Below are 11,299 nucleotides of genomic sequence, written 5' to 3'. Positions count from 1 at the left end.
GTTCATTGCGGGGGCTACCGTCAGCAACTGGACGGAACCCACGTGGTGCTACATGTTCCAGATGACTCTGGTCGGAGCGGCCAGGGCATGGTTCGATCGTTTACCGATCCACCACATTTATGACTGGGCGGACTTTCAGAACAAGTTCAGCCAGCACTTCAGTCAACAGAGGAAGTACACTGAAGAGCAGTGGACGATCCTCAACTGCGTGAGAGAGGAGGATGAATCTTTACTAGACTTCATCACTCGCTTCAACTCCAAAAAGCTTAGTCTCGGCAACATAAGTGAGGATCTGGTTCGCGCCGCCTTCATCCAAGGCGCCGAATACCCAGAACTTATCCGCACGTTGACGGGTAAGGATGGCATGCCATCAACTTGGGATGCCATCATGACGGCGGCAAAGCGCTTTGCCGAGACGGAAAAGCAACTGGGAAGGGATCTTCCCCAGAGTACACACCTCTACACGCAGAGGACAAGAGAGAACAATGTCCGGATCGCCCGGCAGAACAAAAAGAGGAGGCTAGGTATTTGGCAGTCAAGGGTAAACTTTGACACCTCATCCAGCTCCCGCCCTCTTGTTGGCGGAAGGGACAACACACACCCTTCAAATCGAAAACACCGGTGGACGCCACTCACAAAGAGCGCCACGGAGATATTTGCCACGGAAAAATTGCCATGGCCCAAAGCCCCATCGATCCGGCAGAAACCTAATGCGGATCAAAGCAAATCCTGTGATTTCCACGGGACAAAGGGTCATGGTACTGAAGAGTGCACATCCTTGAAGGATATTATTGAAACATTCGTCAAGGATGGAAGGCTTGCACATCTCGTGGCATCGATCAGGAAGGGAGGAAGGAATGACAACCGGTACAGAGGTAACGGACGAAAGCCCGTCGACATCAGCATCAACATGGTTCATGGCAAGGTCAGAGGAAGAAAAAGACGGGTGACAGAACCATGCGCGTGGAAGGAAGCTGAGGTGCGCTTCCCGCGAGTGCCAGGAGGCCCCAGCAAAGAAGGCCCCATCGTCATCAGAAGCCAGCTGGGGCACTACATCACTTCCCGCACTCTTGCTGACAACGGCGCTTCGTCGACAGTGATGTACAGGCAGTTCTTTGATAAGCTGGATGATGAAGACAAAGAACGCTTGGAAACGGTCTACGCTTCAATGGAAGGGTTTGATGGCAGTACAGAAACACCCCTGGGTATCCTATCTTTCCCCGTTACTCTTACTGATGGGAATCATTCACGCACAGAAGACGTGGATTTTGTCGTGATGAAAAAGCCACACCACACATACGACATCCTATTCGGAAGAGACGGGATGGCAAGATTCAACGCCGTGGTATCTTCAGTCCACGGCATGATGGGATGGCCAACAGCTGAGGGTGTAGCAATGATCTCTGGCATTCCCCAGGTATGCATCGCATCTGTCTCATCTAAACCCAAACCGAAGAAGGCTAAACCAACCATCACTGAACCGGAAAAATGGGCCTTCAATGGCAAATACCCCGACCAGGCCGTTACCATTGGACCAACAATTGTTGATCCCACCCGCACCTTACTCAAGCGCTTACTGCAGAAAAACGCTGACATCTTTGCGTGGACACCAGCTGACATGACTGGTGTACCCCGAAGTAAGGCGGAGCATAAGCTCAAATGCGATCCGGCTGTTACGCCAATCGTACAAAAGCGCAGGGTAATGGGGCCTGAACAAACTAACGCGTGTAGAACCCAAGTCAAGGAACTCCTTGACGCAGGCATCGTACGCGTTAGTAGATATCAAACATGGGTTGCAAATCCCGTAATGGTACCGAAGAATGACAAACAATGGCGCATGTGCATAGATTTCAAAGATTTGAACAAAGCATGCCCCAAAGATTGTTATCCGTTACCAGAAATTGATCTCAAAGTGGATTCGTTGGCACCATTTCGCCTTAAATGCTTCTTGGATGCGTATAAGGGGTACCACCAAATCCACATGGCCATTGATGACCAGGACAAAACCGCATTTCGGACGCCCGACGGTACATTTTGTTATAAAATGATGCCATTCGGACTTAAGAATGCAGGGTCCACGTACCAACGACTAATGGACAAAGAGTTTCATGCCCAAATCGGGAGAAACTTGGAAGTCTATATGGATGATTTGGTCATCAAAAGCCTCGAGCCTGAGGCGATGTTGAAAGACATTGAAGAAACTTTCAATACGCTCCGAAAAATAAACATGAAGCTCAACCCGAGCAAGTGTTCATTTGGGATGGAAGAAGGGAAGTTCTTGGGAGTCATTGTTACCAAAGATGGCTTTAGAGCGAACCCTGAAAAGGTCGAAGCCATTGTTAAAATGGAATCACCTACCACCATCAAACAGGCTCAGACACTGAATGGGCGACTAGTCGCACTTAATCGCTTCTTGGCAAACCATGCGGATAAGTCGTTTCCTTTCGTGTCAACACTGAGAAACTGCTTGAAGAAAACGCACTTCCGCTGGACACCAGAAGCGGAAGCAGCTTTTCAGGAGATTCGGTCACGCCTGATCGAACTCCCAACACTTACAGCACCACAAGCGGGAGAGGAGTTAATCCTATACCTTTCCGCAACAGATAGAGCAACCGGGGCAGTCTTGCTAGTAGAACGAAAGGGCATCCAGATGCCAATCTATTATGTTAGCCGTGTACTAACAGACGTAGAAACCCGGTACTCTACCCTCGAAAAATTGGTCTTAGCACTTATACACGCTTCACGCAGGTTAAGACGGTATTTCCAGGGCCACCCAATCACCATTCTCACCAACTTCAAACTCTCAAATGTTCTAGGCAAACCCGAATTATCGGGACGTCTAGCCAAATGGGCAATTGAATTGGGAGAATATGCAATTAAGTACAAGCCAAGACCAGCCATAAAAGGCCAGGTCTTGGCCGATTTTATTGCAGAAGTCCCCGTTTCGCGGGAAAAAGAGTGCCAGGAGGAGGCTCAACCCTCCCCAGCACAGGACGTCAATGATGTCTGGCGACTCTACACTGATGGAGCAGCCAGTAACGAGGGTTCAGGCGCAGGGTTAAAATTAACCAACCCAGCGGGCCAAGAATATACTTACGCTATTCGGCTGGACTTTCCAAGTACGAATAACGAAGCCGAATATGAAGCACTCTTGGCCGGTTTGAGAATTGCGCGTAAGATGGGAGTAAAAAACTTAGAAGCCCACGTGGATTCCATGCTGGTGGCCAACCAAATAAATGGAACATACACGGCTGTGAATGACACCATGGCCCTATACCTCGCCCAGGCAAAAACCCTTATGCGTGATTTTAGTGATTGTAAAGTCATACACGTCAAGCGCAGCGAAAACAAATCTGCGGATGCGTTAAGCAAGCTTGCATCACTAGCCTTCACCCACTTGGGAAAGGACATCCGCATTGAACTCCTCGAAGCACCATCAGTCCCGCACAAGGAAATTTGTGTCATCCAGACCAGTACAGAAACGTGGATGACACCAATAATAAATTACCTTGCAGCAGGAATACTACCAGAGTCAAAAACACAGGCAAGAAAACTACGCTGTAAAGCACTGAATTATCAACTCGTCAATGACATCCTTTACAGACGTAACTTTCTTGGCCCACTCTTGAGATGCGTGGACAACCAAGATGCCGACTACCTCCTAAGGGAAGTACACGAAGGCATCTGTGGAGTACACGCAGGCCCCCGCGCTGTTGTAGCCAAGCTAAACAACGCGGGATACTTTTGGCCGGGGATGCATACGGATGCACTGGCATACATCAGAAAATGCAGGTCTTGCCAGCTTTACGCACCTAACACGCATCGCCCGAAAAACGAACTGGTTCCAGTCACTTCTTCGTGGCCATTTCAGAAGTGGGCCATCGATGTGACGGGCCCATTTCCTACAGCAGCAGGAAATGTTCAGTTCCTAGTGGTAGCCATCGACTACTTCACCAAGTGGATAGAAGCAAAACCTTTAGCCCAAACAACCGCAAAGCATATCAAAAAATTTATTTGGGAATTTATAATTTGTCGTTTTGGACTTCCACAGAATTTGGTGAGCGATAACGGCACCAACTTTGCTGACAAGAAGCTACAACAGTGGCTGAAAGAACTTCAAATCACCCACACCTTTACCTCAGTGGCACACCCGCAAGGTAATGGTGAGGTGGAAAGAGCAAATAAAAGCATCGTTGAAGGCATAAAGAAAAGACTCTTGAAACACAGATCCGGCTGGGTGGACGAGCTTCCGCACGTCCTTTGGGCAAACAGAACATTGAAGAAGGCCAGTACGGGAGAAACCCCGTTCAGCCTCACTTATGGCACTGAAGCCATGGTCCCGGTCGAAATTGGTCTACCCTCACCAAGGGTCTTGAGTCAGCCAGAAAACAATGATGCGGAAAGACGGTTGGATCTTATGCTAACCGAGGAACGCAGAGACTTAGCCGCAGTGCGTGAAGAGAACTACAAACGACAAATGCAAAAGTATTACAACACACGGGTGAAACTCTGCAACTTCAAGGAAGGAGACTACATACTGCGTAACAACGAGGCTTCGAACCAAGAACGCCCAGGAAAGTTGGCCCCAGTCTGGGAAGGGCCATATGTTATCAAACAAGTTCTGGGAAAGGGCGCATACCGGCTCGAAAGGCTCGATGGCACTCCCATCCCAAGAACATGGAATGGAGCTCAATTACGCAAATGTTATATGTAGATCAATTCCAAAACTTGTAAAGAAAAGGCCAAGAGCCACTTCTAATGGAAATGATTCTCCTTTCATAATGTGTTTACCTTTATTCTTATGAACTCCCCACTGGTGCCGGTGTTTACCACATAAAGGGGGAGAAGTAAGTCGTTACGTGTGGAAGGCGGCAAAACCCGCATAAACACAACGTTAAAAATAAGGGAAACCTACACGCAGGTATGATGTAAGTAAAGTTTAGCCATCCTTGTAAGTGCAAGTGACGGTCTTATCCGCACAATCACAAATAAGGAAGCAAAACTTCAGACTATCATCTACCACGTTCAAAGGTTATCCTAAAAAAAAAAAAAAAAAAAAAAAAAATACAAGGAAAAAAGGAAAACCTACACGCAGGTCAGGTATGGGTAAAGTTTAGCCATCCTACCAAGTGCAAGTGACGGTTCTATCCGCACAATCACGAAGGAGGAAGCGAAACTTTAACCCACTATCAACCACGTTCAAAGGTTAACTTATCCTAAATACTTTGAAATTTCGAGGGAAAATGAGGAAAACCCGCACGCAGGTCAGATGAAGGTTAAAGTTTAGCCATCCTACCAAGTGCAAGTGACGGTTCTACCCGCACAATCACGAAAGAGGAAGCGAAACTTTAACCCATCATCAACCACGTTCAAGAGGTTAACTTATTCTAAAACACTTGGAAAATTGCTAACTTAAACTAAGTATGCAAGTCATGAGTTTATAAAGCAAGGAATCCAAAGAAGGAAATAACAATCTTATACGCAAAAAGATTTATATTTCAATAATATATTACAAGAATGGCCGGGTTACTACCCGCCTAAAAGAGAATCTATACAAGTCTAAGCAATGGAAAGGGATCTTCAGGGTCAAGCTTCAGGGCCGCTTCCACTAGGACCCGCTCCGTCAGAAGAACGGGGTGGTTCGAGGAAAGCTTTGAGGACAGCTAACCCATCATCAGCAACAGCTACTTCATCCACCTTTTCCACCACTGGATGCGGGAAGGCGGCGTATTGGTTCAATACTTGGTCGTAAATGGCTTCGGTATCCACATCGAATAAAGGGAAGTTGGAAGGCGGGACGCCTTTCTCAACAAACCCTAGACCAAGCATGAAGCCGGCCTTTTCCCCATCCTCATGAGAAGCGTTGAGGGCTGCGGTCATAGCATCATCGTAGGAGGTCTCTGAAAAGACCCGACGCACAACCTACAAAGAAAAATACAAGTATTAGAACCTTTTCTTACAAAAGAAATGCGTGAAGATAAAGCTAAACATACCTGAGGCAACGCTTCTCGAAGAAGCCATTGGAGGGCAGCTTGAGCTTCGGTATGGGCGCGTTCGGCTTCGCTCTTGTTAAGGTTGGCAAGTAAAACTTCCTTAGCGGCAGCCTCTTCGAGGCCCTTAAGCTTCCGCTCGGTCTGGTCAAGCACCCCCCTCTGGTCCAGGATTTCCTGGAGTTTCTTGGCATCTTCCATTGCCAAGGCATCATGAGCGCGTTGGAGAGCCTCTAATTTGCCTTTCAGCTCCTCATTCTCCAAACGCAAAGGCTCAGCAACGGCTTCAGCCTGGGCAGCCCTCTCGGTTGCGTTTCGCGCAGTTTCCCTGGCCAGCCGAAGCTGTTCATTCACAGCTTGGGCAGCCTTGGAACGGGCCTCGAGTCGCGCCTGAACTTCAACCTCGAGGGCCTTGAAGGCCTTCTCCTTGGCGGCGGCAGCTGCCGCCAGCTGTTGGTTCTCCTCCCGGAGAGCACGCGCTTCAGATACGTCTTTGGCGCGAGCTGCTTTCAACTTGTCGTTTTCACGACAAAGCAGCTCGACGCGCGGCTGCATCCGGGCCTGGAGAACCCGAAGCTCATTGGTTAGCCTACCCTCCTTGTAGCTAGCCATGGCTTCCCCCAACGCACCATGAGGAGCAGCGTGGCGAGCCCAGTCCACGCACTCCACAGGGGTACGAAGGGTTGTTCCTCGGCGTATGTTCCATCGTGGAACATACACTTCATTGGAATCCGACACTGCAAAAGAAACAAAGACAATAAGGAAAAGATGATAAAAAACAAGGGAAAAAGAAAGGAACCCTACGCACCTGTAGGGTCAATGACAGGCCGATATCCGCCAAACCCATCACCTGAACCTAAAGGAAATCCATCCAACAGGTCAGGCAGATGGGAAGGTGGCAAAGATCGGCGGGAAGCCCTGCGCGTACCTGATGGTCCGGCTGTCGGTGCCGGTGGCGCGGGCATGGTGGCAGCCGCCGTGGTCGCCGTTGTGGTCGCCGCCGCGGTCACCGCCTCCTCAGCAGCAGCAGTAACCGCCGGCTCCGTGAAGGATGCTGTAAAAATTGCACTCACGGCCGGCGGTGACGTCATCTCGGCCGGAACAGTTGGCTCGAAGGAACGAGCAACTGGACCAGCGGATGCAGGCGCAGGCGCCTGGGTCGACGCCTCAGGAAGGCTGACCGAGCCTACCGTCATTGGCGGGGAGATACTCCCCTGCGTTTCACCCCGGAATGCGTCAACATCCACGCCTGCACAAAGAAGAAAGTGTTAGATAAATTCATGAAGTAATAAATCTACAAACTATTGTACTTACGGGTTTTCTTGACCCTGAATGTACGGACGGGCGGGGATGAACCCGATGGAGCCGGCCTCTTGGTACCGATCACCGTCGACTTCGATGGTTCTCCGGAGGTAACGGTCGTAGCCTCCGGAGCAGTGGTCTTCTCACCACCGGGCTTCCCCGCCACCTCTTCACTATCTGACTCCGAGTCAGATAGGACCACTGGATCAGCTGTGGAGGCCTTCTCCTTCCCCTTCACGCCGGCAGCAGCCTTCTTCTTCCGCACAAGGGGAGGACCATCTGCGGATTCCTCAGAAGAAGATAGGATATAAGGATTTCCAACAGCGGGTACAGCATTGAGGGGTTCGGGATAGAATATCTCCTTACCTGGCCGCCGGTGGCTCAGGATCTCTTGGCCCGGCGGATAGACCTCCACAAACCTATCCGCCGTTTGCTCCAGGATGGGCAACTCATTGTCGTCCAGAGCACGGGTGCCCACCCGCACGGGACTGTCAGCTTCCCGCGGGAACAGGAGCGACTCCAAATTATTCCCCTCTGAAAGAAAAGAAACAGTTAGAAAATAAACTAATATCAGCAAGAAAGACAAGACATACCATAAGGAATAGAGTTCAAACCGTATTCGAGAAGGATAGGAAACCGAGACGCATCCTTCCATACCCGGCTCATCCCCAGCAGCACCATCCCGGACTCCGCAAACCGGTAAACCGGAGATTGGACCCGGGATATCTTCGCGAACCATTCCGCCTCCTGGTAGCTGGAAGCGTGAAGGCTCGGAAGCGCTTGACCCTTCTTGAACTTCATAGCAATGGGGATGGCGAGGGCAGAGATGTAGAAGAACTCCCGCTTCCACGATCGGAGACTGCGCTCGATCACGCAGATCTTCAAACCCTTAATACGGGTTGTCAGGGTGTACCACCCCTGGACGCACCTCCAAGTATAGAAGGTCATCAGGCGGTCCACGTAGGGCTCAATACCAAGAATCCGGCACACCCACTCGAAGTGCCGGACTTTGGCAATCGCTATCGGATGCACCTCGGTCAGGTGCACCCCGTGCCTCTCCAGGACACGGTACATAAACTTTGTCAATGGGAACCTAAGGTTCCCATAGACAAAGAATGCAGCATATACCCCGATCTTGCCACTGGGGGCATCGTACACAGTCTGGTGGGATTCAGGAAACTCAGGCTCGAGAGACTCGAGCATGAACTTCCTGACGATGTACTGGTACTGATCGACAGGTAGAGCACACTGGCACTCGCCAGCAGTACTCCTATCGTCGGCTACAGCTTCAGCATCATGAGAAGACATTTTTGCAGAAAGAAGAGTGATTTCGGGAAAATGCTTGCCTGAAAAAGGGGAGTATTTGCCGGAAATCACTAAGAAGAAGAAGAGAGGTGAAAGTGTGAATCGCAAATAACCCTCTCCCCCTTTATATAGTAATCGCAATTAATGCGGTGAATTTAATGCGGAGGAGAGAGAAATCGATGGTGCAATGAAACTATGACACGTGGCAAAAAGCAAGCTGGCAACAGCTGTTGAAAGGACGTGTGCCAGTAATTTCGCGGCCACGCGCCCGAAAAATCACGCCCACGCGCCTGAAAAAGCGACTGGAATGACCATGTTCTGTCACATCACCATAACTTCCTGCACGTCCTGACACGGTCAGAAGAAACTGTCGCACGACGTTTCAGATGTTTGGATTGTTCTTATCCTTACCAACCTTTTGAATTTCAAAATTCAAAATTCAAAAAGATTCAAAAGTAAGCGGGAAAATACCCCTTACCTTGGCAACCAAGTAACCATAAGACGGACGCGGGTACAGTGTTAAGGCAAAACCCTTCACATACCTAGCACCCGCAGGGAATTGAAGCCAAGAATACCCCGGCAACAAAGTAACTATAAGACGGGTGCGGGTACAGTGTTAAGGCAAAACCCTTCACATACCTAGCACCCGCAGGGAATTGATGCCAGGGGTACCTTGAAAGTAAAGTAACCGTAAGACGAACGCGGGTACAGTGTTAAGGCAAAACCCTTCACGTACCTAGCGCTCCGCAGGGAATTGAAACCAAGAAGGATCTTATGGGCAATGCTTGCGGAAACGGAAATAACATCCCCGCATAGCGGGAACGTCGAGAGCTACATTGTTTTGAGGCTCCAGGATGGAATTGGTGGTTTAAACATGATTGATCACTATGTTCAAAACCACTAAAACCTCAAGGAGAATCCACACAAGTGAGACTCAACGCTCCTGACTTGCGAGAAGGTTATATACCTACCCACATCATACCCAAAGATCAAGCAAAAAAATCGGGAATTTTTGCAAGTGACATTAGGAAACCCGCGGGAAGAATCCCCACGGAGAACCTTAAAACTAAACCCTTTTCAAAACCCCTTAAAGTCCAAAAGTTCACCTCACTTTATTAAACATTCATGAGAAGAACATTGGACTGGGGGGACTTGAAGAGGTAGGTCCCAGCAGAGACCAGTTGGTCCCGCAAGACTCACCTTGAACAGGGACGTCTGCGCAAAGGCCATCTGCTCCCGCAGGACCCACCATGCTCATAGAATCTTACGCGCAGTACGCAAGCTGTACACGCAGGGAAAGCCTCCCAATGAAGTACCCCGCCTGTTCCCGCAGTTGCGGATACAAGCCATCAGGGAAGGCTACCCGCAGACAGCAGGGCTACACGCATAAGACACTAGCTACTTCAGTAGTCACATGAAGGAATGAGCAAGGCGGGAACAATCCCGCCCAAATGAGCCAGTCTGATTCTGAAAGATCTTTTGTACCATACCTACCAAGGTATGGATAGGACAGACGATCTGACCAGAACAGCCCATGAGCCAATCACAGGGTGACAGCTCACCGACAACAGTGCGAGGAGGAGCACCCTCTAGTACTGTTTCACTATTAGCCGCTGCCTACTCACCAACCCTTACGGTGGAGCATGCGCAGCCTACAGTTGGTAGAATAGTGTTACTGTTGGCCGTAACCTATTCACCAACCAGCATGGCCTGCGTACAATCCACAGTAAGTGGGACGTGCATAGTCTACAGTTGGTGGAATAGTGCAGCCGACTTTGTTACTGTTGGCCGTAACCTACCCACCAACCAGTATGGCCTGTGCGTAGTCCACTGTTGGTTGAACAGGAATACTATTCAGCCGGCTGTACCTTCTAGAAAACCTACCTTCGGCTATAAATACTCCAATATCTTGGAATGGTAAGATCATCTGCTATCCAGTTTATCTAGCAATCTCTTAATATACACTTATATTCAGAGCAACCTAGTCTGATTCTCACGCCGGAGGGTGGTCACAAGGAGGAACCCCCCCCCTTCTCAGTGACGAGCTTACGGTGTTTGTTTTGCAGGTCTTCTGAAGAACAACCTTCTCAGCTAGATCTCATTCGTGGGAAACATTACTTAACCCCCAGATTATCTATAATCTGTACCGGGTCACTTAGTGTTTCTTCACTGTTAGTAGATTGGAGCGTTAAATGAAAAACTCGGTTTCTATGTAAAATTGTAAATTAACATCCGAACTCTATTTGCCTTGAAAAAGTGGGCCGAATAAAGAAAATAGAACTTGATTTCTTAGTAAACTATTATTATATGATCCGCATTAAAATCCAAATTTTAGGATAAACAATACTTAAAAAAACATCATAAAGAAATAGAGCACGGTTCGGAGGTAACCAATCAAGTGACATTACATAAGAGATTAGAATAGTTCTCTGGTCATTCCTCCGTCTCTATATTTACGCTAGAAATCACTATAATTCTTTTCAAATAAAACTTTTTATATATATATTATTATATGTTTTTTCTACTTACTCAGAACCACTTCCAACAAAATAGAGGCAAACAAAGTTTCTTAAAATTTACAAAAAATCGTTATATTTTTTCTTTTCTCCATTCACAACCACTCACACCTCTACCCAATACTTTACAAAACCCTCTAATATATATTTAGAGAACGCGCTGAAAATGCTCTAATCGACAACTTA

The sequence above is a fragment of the Bidens hawaiensis genome, unplaced genomic scaffold, assembly GCF_021521415.1.
Source record: "Bidens hawaiensis isolate Kalapana, Puna unplaced genomic scaffold, B.hawaiensis_p1.1 tig00004242_1, whole genome shotgun sequence".
In the NCBI taxonomy this organism is placed as follows: domain Eukaryota; kingdom Viridiplantae; phylum Streptophyta; class Magnoliopsida; order Asterales; family Asteraceae; genus Bidens; species Bidens hawaiensis.
This window is presented reverse-complemented; position numbering follows the sequence as displayed.